The sequence below is a fragment of the Patagioenas fasciata genome, chromosome 1 (genome assembly GCF_037038585.1).
Source record: "Patagioenas fasciata isolate bPatFas1 chromosome 1, bPatFas1.hap1, whole genome shotgun sequence".
Classification (NCBI taxonomy): domain Eukaryota; kingdom Metazoa; phylum Chordata; class Aves; order Columbiformes; family Columbidae; genus Patagioenas; species Patagioenas fasciata.
Genome location: NC_092520.1, coordinates 208,904,320 through 208,914,864, shown reverse-complemented (window position 1 = coordinate 208,914,864; position 10,545 = coordinate 208,904,320).

The window sequence follows — 10,545 nt, the reverse complement described above, 5'->3', positions numbered from 1 at the left end:
ACCCTCCTAGCACTGCTCGACCAGCCAGAAGTCATCTTCTACCTGGGATCACAGTCCTGGGTAGGTAGGAATTTCTTTTATTACTGTTTGCCTCTCAAATTCATTATCAAGTTTTAATTCATCTCCCCTGGGCAAGCGTCCACCCTGTGGCTCGGCCCTCTGACGTTCAGATTCAGACTCCAAGGCATCTGAATACTCAATGTCATAACCAGTAAAAGACTGGCATCTGTAACACACAACCGAATGTCGTGAGACAACAGCGTGAATTATTCTTTTAAAATTGGTCTATAATGCAGAGAAAGGAAAGCTAATCTATCATGAGAAAGCATTGCTGGACATAGCCTGTGGCTACCTAACAAAATTTACAGTTTCTGGGGGAGAAAAAATATACGTTTCATGGCATGCGAAACCAAGGGACAGCCTGATTACATTAAATTCCCCAGAGTAAATCATTTATCAAGAAATTAGCATCGGCCTCAGTGCTGGGAATTGTGACTTAGTGTGATTCACTTTGTGTAGAAAGACGTGCGGTTGACACAAGCTTATTGGGAATTTTTAAAGGGCAAATTTTTCAAAGCATAAGGGAATTGTTGGTATACCTAACTGAGAACATTACATCTTGCAGTGCTGGAGCGGGTCCAGAGAAGAGCAACAAGACTGGTGAAGAGACTTGAACACAAGACCTATGGGGAGAGGCTGGGGGAGCTGGGCTTGCTCAGTCTGGAGAAGAGGAGGCTTAGAGGTGAGCTCAGCACTCTCTAGAACTACCTGAAGGGCAGTTCTAGCCAGGTGGGGATTGGGCTCTTCTCCCAGGCAGTCAGCAATAGGACAAGGGGGCATGGGCTTCAACTCTGCCAGGGGAAATTTAGGCTGGAGATTAGAAAGCAATTCTGTGCAGAGAGAGTGGTCAGGCATTGGAATGGCTGCCCAGGGAGGTGCTGGACTCACCGGCCCTGGAGGTTTTTAAACTGAGATTGGACATGGCACTCAGTGCCATGATCTGGTCAATGGACTGGAGTTGGACCAAGGGTTGGACTGGATGATCTCTGAGGTCTTTTCCAACCCAGTCGATTCTGTGATTCCGTGATCTAGAGTGGGAGAGACATAAACAGTAAATTGCTCAAGGTCTTCCACCTGACAGCAATTAAAAAAAAAAAAAAAAAACAGCAGACACACAAAAGATGATGCTCTGCAAAAAAATCCATCTAGTTAAAAGGAATAAATACTTCAATAAAGAAAAATGATAAAAAGCAGAGCAGGAAGTGGTAAAGAGTTTCAATCAGGTTGAAAATATAGACAAGTAATAATGGAGACTACAGAATTCAATGAAAACTTTATAAACTCCAAGAATTAAGCATAATAAAGAAGGCAACTTGCAACAAAGAAATCCCAAGTGTCAGGCATAGCTTTATTGGTAGATGTTAATGTTAAGATTGTAAACACTGATATAAAAAGGCAACTTGATGTAATTGCATTAGTGGAAGATATGAATCAGTGGGGTTTTTTCCAGCAGATTCCCCCAGGGACTAACTCTTGGCTTAATATTATTTAATATTTTATCAATGTTCTAGAAGTTCATAAAAAAATCTCTGCATAGCACAAATAGATGGGATGGCAGCAAATGATTAGAAATTTGTTTTACAAAATAAACTGGGTTTGGGGTTGGTTTACTGGGGCTTTTTTGAAGGATCACAATACAAGAAAATAGACTGAAACATAACCAAATGCAAAGAAATCCTTCTGGGAACCAGGAAGGGTGACTTTGGGATTTTATCGACACAGAGTTAGAAACCAAAGCATTAGAGATTCTATTCTGTCATGAGGGTCTCTGTTCAACTGATCTTTGTTTTGGTTATTTGGTTTAGTTTCACGAGTACTTCATATTAACACACTCATTGACCCAAAGGATCTGAGTATGGGATTAAAAAATGAAATTAAATAATTTACTAAAGACCTGTGATATGTAGCACAGACTAACCAGTCTAACAGCAATTAATTACATTTCCAAAGAGCGTATTTTGCAGATATAAGATAGCAAATGCCCTGTACCTTGCATGCAGCATCTTGTCTTTATGGAAAGCAGCTTTGCAGTGCACTCAGGTGTCTGCTCCTGAGGGACATTAACAGTTCACTGTCTTCTAAAACACAGAATCATAGAATCATTTTGGTTGGAAGAGACCCTCCAGATCATTGAATCCAACCATAACCTAACTCTAGCACTAAACCATGTCCCTAAGAACCTCGTCTCAACATTTAAATGCCAGTATGAAAATCACAGACACATCATCAATTTTGCAAACCACAGAACTGGGAACAATAAACTCATTAACTCCACAACTAAGTGATACCACCTTTCTGGTTTTTGTTTTAAGGAAGAAATAAGCCACCGTATACTTACCTGGGGAGCAGCTCTTTGGAAGTTAGTGGTAACTCCAGCCTCTATTCTGGAAATGTATTCTTTAAGCACTACAGCTGTAAGGTTTAAGACAAGTCACCTAGAAGCAGAGAACTGGAAGATGTCAAAGTTCTCTTGTGTTGTTCCCATTTTGCAGCCAAATAATAGATATGTCCTTGAAAGTTTACATTATCCATAAGAGTCACCTCAAATAGTGCTGAGAAAATCTTGTAGCCAAGGCAGGTCAATAATTTCTGTGTGTGCATATATAACATACACACAGCCAGGTCCTGCCTGTCTAGGGGCAAGTGACAACCTTACTAGGCAACCAAAGTCACAAACACAGATTGTATCTTGTATGACAACTGTTTGTGACTATGTTTAATTACCAATTATAAAAAAATCTGTGTCTCAGAGGCCAGACTGTTAAAGAATTTTTTAGGTTTCCCAAAGCACAGTCTCAGGCATGAATTCCATGGATTCCTTTAAGGTAATTTATTTGAAAGGTGCCACAGTAGAACACAACTCTACATGGGTGCATCTGGAAAGGGACCCTGAACAAAGAAATTGCTGGGCAATTACACCCTTACAATCTAAGTTTCCTGCTCCTCACATGCCAGTTCAGGCCAATTGTAATATTAGAGTCTGGGATCTCCCTGTTCTTTATTGGATCCCCTCCGCTGGGCCATTGTCTTTCATTGACCAACCTGGATGTCAATTTAGGTGCTGTCCTGTCTCTTCTCCCTCCCACCTGCTATTTGCACCTGCAGCCAGATGGCCAAAAAAAGTCCCTGGTCTCCCTGGCAACAGCCAAAACACGACTAAGTTCTCACATTTCGCTTTTCTTGTCTCTAGATGTGCCATTCCTTTTCTCATCTCTAGAGATGCAGCTTCTGCCAGTGGTGGTAGCTCCGTCATCTTCTGGCACGAACCGGCTCCGGGGACCCTCCTTTGCCTTACTAGGCAAGAAGTTTGACAAACCTAGGTGAAAGTTCATGGTTTGTGACCTAAGGTTACAGCAAATTCAGTTATTTATGCCAAGCAAGTTCCATATAAGCAGTTTGTAAGCAAGTTCTACAAGAAGGAGCATAACAACTTGCACAACAGCCCTGCCCTACTGTGCTTACACAAGCGTCTTGATTATATGAGCACAATACTTCAATAAGGTAAGGCCTGGACATAGGCTAAGACAGTCTGTATTTCCTAACACAGAGACTTGTTCAACCTTTGTGTTCAGTGATGTTGCTGAGTGCTTTTGTTATCATTATTATTATTATTATTGTTATTTCTCTGAAAGAAGCGTGAGTGAAGGAGTCTCACTTCCATAGGAGGTCTGGGTCCTCCATCTTCCACATCTTTGTGGAAGCATCTTCATCCTTGATTTCAATGCTCCTTTATATCCGAGACCTGTGAACCAGAGCTGTAAAGAACTTTCAGAGATATAATAAGTTTCTTGAGGTTTGTTAGAATTAATACAATTCATTTCCCTTCTGCTACATCTTTGCATTGTACTGCCACTTCAAACACAGAGCCCACTTAGCTTCTTCTGGAAAACTTCAGATGTCAAGGCTATGAGGTTTTTGAGCCTCTTGGAGCAGTAACAATAAAAACCTCATTTCAAATAGATGCTTTTAAACAACATCTTTACAGAAAAAAAAAAAAGCTTTCATAAAAAATGTTTTTCAGTGTGAATTAATAAATGTGTTGCAGAGCAACAGGTTGGTCTGACTTGAAGAGACAAAAAGATTTGGTATCGTGCACAGAAACTCAGGGAGAACCAAGACTTGATTTGATACTTCTGAATAGAGATCAAGGCATCATCCCACACCTGTGTGTTAAAGAAAAAACAGACAAAAACAACAATAACAACAACAAACCCCACACCTCTGAATGAAAATAAAGATTAAATAAATCTAATTTAAAAGAAAACCAGAAATCAGACATGGAAAGAGTTGTCTGTAGAGTGTCAATGCTGCATGAAATGCATTGCTAATAGATATGAAGACATCAGGAAAAGGTTCTTCACCCAGAGGGTGCTGGACACTGGAACAGGCTCCCCAGGGAGGTGTCACGGCCCCAGGTCTGACAGTGTTCAAGAAGAGACTGGACAACACCCTCAGACACATGGTGTGAACTGTGGGGTTGTCCTGTGCAGGGACAGGAGTTGGACTCAGTGATCCTTGTGGGTCCCTTCCAACTCACGACATTCCATGATTCTACCCAAAGTTTTTAATCTGCGGCATCAAACATGCAAAGACTGATGGGATTTTCAATTTGCTTGTGAAAAATTCTCTCACACATGAATATTCCAGTTCTGCTGTGCTCAGTGGGCTCATGCATTCTGCTTTCAGCCTTGGAGGACTGAAATTCCGTTGTGGAAAGCTTTTCTCTGCAGGATCAGAAGGACCCCTCCAGCCCCCAGCAAGCACAAGCCAAGAAGAAGGAAAGGTTGGGCAGATATCAGGCAAGAGCCATCCAAATCTGTATCAAACCTTTGCCGTGCACCTGTGACCGGTGGTTTCTCAGTAGGGTTGGTTAAGAAGCGGGTGACCAGGGTGGGCAGGGAGCAGTGCAGCAGAAGACAACGGTTCCTGGGCTGCCCGTGGCCAAATTACACGGAAGAAAACTTCACGAGTGGAAGGTGGGCTGGCAGCAGCAGGGGTTGAGAGCAAAGACTTGGTAAGGAAAGACTAGGCAGGGTTGCAGAGAGGCTAGAAAACTGCTGAGAGGGGCAGGAGCAAACACCCCATGGTGACAACTCTCCGTGGATGAGAGTGGGCTGCTCCGAGCTTGCAACCACCCAGAAAAACACAACTGGGTTGATTTAAGTCCTGGAGGAAAAGACCTGCACGGGAAGAGACTTAACGGGCAAGGGCAGAGAGCGCTTAAATATTTAAAAATGCTCTTTGTCGCTTTGAATTCTAATTAAGATAATTAAGTATTCTAGCTGACATTCTAATAAAGCCTTTTGAATTCAGAAAGCCATTCTCATTTCCTTTTGTAAGCTTGCTGTAGGGAAAGGTTCAGGTATAGTCACTTCAAAGCACTAACAGCATCCTCTAGGTCTCAGTTCCTAGAGGGTAAAGAAACAAAGCAGCTCATGACCCAAAAACAACGCCTCAAGCCAAACAATAAGTCTGAAAGGCTTGACAAGACTTATCACAAGATGATCGGATAAAAATACTTGAGAAATTATGTTCAGCAGATCAAAGTGCAGCTACATTGATACCTTAGGAATTATATGTTGCAAAGCATGGGAGATACCTTACATCTTGTCAGGTTGACAAGCGTTTATTACTTTTTTCCAAGCAAAAGCAAAAAAGCAAAGAGCATATTTCTCCCTAAGAGTTCCTGTCATTAACACACGGCATCAAAAATCAAAGGGCCGCAGGTTTTTCTTATAAACAATACTAGAAATAAGTGTCAGACACAAGATGCAGACTGGGAAGGTTTTATAAAGTGGCTCAGCTCTGGGTGAATGGTAAAACTGAGCATCTGTTAGATGCCAAGGACCTAAAGACAGGATTTCGTCCTTGCCTTGGTCAGCCATTTGGACCTTGGCTCCTCAAATTCTATGAAGAGTAGCGGGTGCCAAGTCACTTCGAAAGTTGGACCTGACCTGCTTCAGACATTTAAAATAATCAGACCCAACGTCCTCACTCTCCATCACGGAGAGTGCTCTTCCCATCAAGTGTTTGCTTTGTGGCTGGAAACAATTCCAACCCCACAGCAACTGACTGCTGCTGTAGTGCTTAAAGAGAAAAGAATTGCGAGACAGGAGTTCAGGCAGTTCAACTTTTCTTATTCTGAATATAAAACCCTTAAAAATTACATATAGACGCGCAATGACCTTTACAGCTTGTGGTTTAGGCTCGTAGATGGAAAGATGGTCTTCAGTTTACATCGACTGAGGTGGCCAACTTCTCAGCTGAGGTTTCACTGAACCCCTCCAGTAAACAGAACCCACAAAAATGGATCCTTCTGCATACGGTACTCAGCGGACAATACACCAAATGTAACATAAAAACCAAGCAAGTCCTGTTCAAATACCTTGATAGCAGCTGACAAGTCTTTTCAAAGGTATAGCTAACTCTCGCCTTTTGCTTTGGTAGTTCAGTAATTTCCTTTTATTAAGCCAATCTGATGATAATTAGAAGCCGTGGAAGCTTGGCTTCCCTCCTACAAGCCCCATTAGTCCAGCTGGAAAGGAAATTTGAGATCTTGGCTTAGGGTAGTTCTAAATATCAGAACATGATTCACTTCTAAAAGGGGAGGTAGACAAGGGAGCCTACCCTTAGAGTTAATAATAAAGTAATTATGAAGGTTGCACAAAATGTTATTCTGGAACTTGAAGGCCTCTGTAAGAAACCACTTAAATCAACAGGGAAAAACACTACCTGACCAACCCTATTGTGCATAACAAGAGGGTAACAATAAAAGTGATCTGCTTATGTGCCCAAACCCAGGAATTCTGAAAGCATTTCAAAGCCTTTCAGACATAACATTTACAATGATAAATGTGTGCACAGCATGACACCCCACCCATTCACTGAAATCATGCTTTTTTCATAATGACATTTAAAGAGCAAAACTATTTTCTTCCTTGCCCGAAGTTTTGCCATCAGAACTTTTCTCTGTGGGGAGCAGACAGAGCTGCACAACTTAGAGCAGGTCGAGTCTGCAGATGTTTAAGTCGAGGAGAATTTATGATCTTCACAGAATCCCAGAATGTCAGGGATTGGAAGGGACCTCAAAAGCTCATCCAGTCCAATCCCCCTGCCAGAGCAGGAACACCCAGGTGAGGTTCCACAGGAAGGTGTCCAGGCGGGTTTGAATGTCTGCAGAGAAGGAGACTCCACAGCCTCCCTGGGCAGCCTGGGCCAGGCTCTGGCACCCTCACTGAGAAGAAGCTTCTTCTCATATTTAAGTGGAACCTTTTGTGTTTCAGTTTGTACCCATTACCCCTTGTCCTATCATTGGTTGTCACCGAGAAGCGACTGGCTCCATCCTCATGACACTCACCCTTTATATATCTGTAAACATTAATGAGGTCACCCCTCAGTCTCCTGTTCTCCAAGCTCCAGAGCCCCAGCTCCCTCAGCCTTTCCTCACACAGGAGATGCTCCACTCCCTTCAGCATCTTTGTTGCCCTGCGCTGGACTCTCTCCAGCAGTTCCCTGTCCTTCTGGAACTGAGGGGCCACAACTGGACACAATATTCCAGGTGTGGTCTCACCAGGGCAGAGTAGAGGGGCAGGAGAACCTCTCTGACCTACTGACCACCCCCCTTCTAATCCACCCCAGGTGCCATTGGCCTTCCTGGCCACAAGGGCCCAGTGCTGGCTCATGGTCATCCTGCTGTCCACCAGGACACCCAGGTCCCTTTCCCCTACACTACTCTCTAATAGGTCATTCCCCAACTTATACTGGAACCTGGGGTTGTTCCTACCCAGATCTTCCCCTCTCCGTTACGGTTTGGAATCATTTGGACAGAACAGGGAGGCCTAGGAGAGGAAGACATCATGAAAAATGAACGAATCCTTGTGTTTTGTCACTAAACAAATAAACAAACAAACAAAAACCCCATAGAACCCGCACCCAGGAAGAGCCACGAACACTTAGGGGAAGCAAGGGGTTTATTTCTTTCACTGTGAGTCTAGGTGTGCTCAACAGAAAGTGAGCACACCAGTAAATCAAGTGCCGCAGGAGTGTGTGCTGCTGACCTCGCCGCAAAGGGAACACCTGAGGTTAACGTCACAGGTTTTGCACTTTACACGGCAAAATTACAATTTACAGCATCAAAAAGGCTGAGGTACAACTGCGCAATGGATGAACTCCAGCAGCTATAAATGACTCTTTTGTAGCTGCGAATGTACTAATTCTGTGGCCAGGAGAGACTTTTCTTTCTTTACTCACTATATGTGATTAAATATTTACAAGGAGAGCTGCATCCAGCCACCAGATAGTCTGGTTTTCTTCTTTGTGTTGGCCAACATAAAGATCTCAAATCATGGCTGTAACCTCCCGCTCAAGCTAAATATCGCCACAGGCAAAATCTCAGCAAGCCACTTAACATTCCACTCCTTTCAATTAACTAGATAATATATAATATAAGCACGTATGTAGTTTTTTGCGATACAGGTGCTGCATACTGCAAATCACAGCACAACCACCAGATAGGCCTTTCCAAGGGTTTGCGATCGGCTTTTATAACCATACGTGCCATTTTATGGTCTCCAAATCATGTACTTAATCCTGTTTTTCAGTGATTTCTCCAAAGCAAAGTGACAGCACTGCAACTTGAAGACAGACTTAAGAGATTGGCTGGAAATGCAATGAACTGATACAGAGCAGGTAGCCCATGACAAGGTGACATGAGAACTGGAAAGGAAATTCATTTACTGGAGTAGCAACCAGGTGGACATCTCTACTTGAACCTAAATAACTGTGAGAGAAACAGTCCGACGAAATAAAACCCGGGGAACTGCAGGGGACAGAGCTGTGAAGGATATCAGGAGCTACAGACACCAAGTTCAAACAAATGAAGGATGTCCAATGCCCAGAGGATTCGTTGACAGCAAATAAAGACCTTCTAACACAGCCACTGTCTTTGGAGAGTGAAAGGTTGATTGGTGAGTTGCCTCTAAGATGGACTGAGGCCAAGAGGAATTTTTTAAAGCCACTTAAAAAATGCAGTTATACCCAGTTTGGTTTAGGTTACCTTTACTGTGCCAAGTAATTTAAAACCTGTTGATTTGCAGAATGGTCCCAACCCTTCCTTTTCTAGGGTACGGGTGCTCCATGATGCGCTTCAGCCGTGGTGTTACTTGACCTTCAGAGGGAAAAAAAAAACAGGATTACCAGAAACAGGCTTTACACTGAACTCCAGCTCCATTCCCAAACATTAAGGCAGCTAAACATCACAACCTTTGAAAATCCAACCATCTTGCTTTTCAAATTTGTGAGTTTTAATACAAAAAACTTATATTACTGCTAGGTTCAGGTAGTCTTCTGCTGGAAAACCTTTTGCACTTAATCTATATTGCAAAAACCCAGTTTTGACAGCTGGGTGCCAGCTTGTCTGGAAATGCAGTACAAGCTGAGGGTGGTACTGCAGATCACTTACACTGAGCGTGACACCAGCCCAGGCTGTTGAGGTTATCTTTGGGTGAGAAGTCTGGGAACAGGTAAGCTTAAAAAGAAGGAACAGCTTTGACAAAAACATAATAGAATCATAGAATAGTTTGGGTTGGAAGGGATCTTCAAAGCTCATCCAATGCCACCCCTGCCGTGAGCAGGGACATCTTTACCCAGGTCAGGTTGCTCAGAGCCCCGTCCAGCCTGGCCTGGGATGTCTCCAGGGATGGGGCATCCACCACCTCTCTGGCCAACCTGGGCCAGGCTCTCACCACCCTCAATGTAAAAAATTTCTTCCATATGTCTGGTCTGAATCTCCCCTCTTTTAGTTTAAAACCATCACCCCTTGTACTGTCACAACAGGCCCTGCTAAAAAATCTGTCGCCATCCTTCTTACAGATCTTTTTAAGCACTGAAAGGCCACAATAAGGTCTCCCTGGAGCTTCTCTTCTCCAGCTGAACACCCCAACTCTCTCAGCCTGTTCCAGCCTCGGATCATTTCTGTGGCTCCTCTGTCCCCTCTCCAACAGGTCCATGTGTGTCCTGTGCTGAGGACCCAGAGCTGGACCCACACTGCAGGTGGTGTCTCACCAGAGTGGAGCAGAGAGGCAGAAACACCTCCCTAACATCATCTATCAGAGCTCCTTGTTATGAAAACCAAGACAGTTCTGTCTTTTCCTGAGGGGCAACACTGTAAATCCTTCCAGAAGATGCTGTTGAACTTGCAAACACAGCGCTCAAAGCGGATGGCTTGAACCAGAAACCAGCTCTAGGCCTCCAAAGGATGGACAGGAGCACAGCTCAAAGCATGGGCTTCAGTTCTCTGCCTCGTCTCATTTCGAGCAGAAAATCTGACAAAAGCAATGTATTATCAGGAAACACAGGGGTATTTAACCCAACCAAATCAAGCATGTTGTAGCTACATCTGACCCGCTGCCAGTCTGAGCTGGCACGTTGCTGGGGCACAACGCAGCGCTCTGCAAAAAATGCTTGGTTGGCCCTGCGTGTAATACG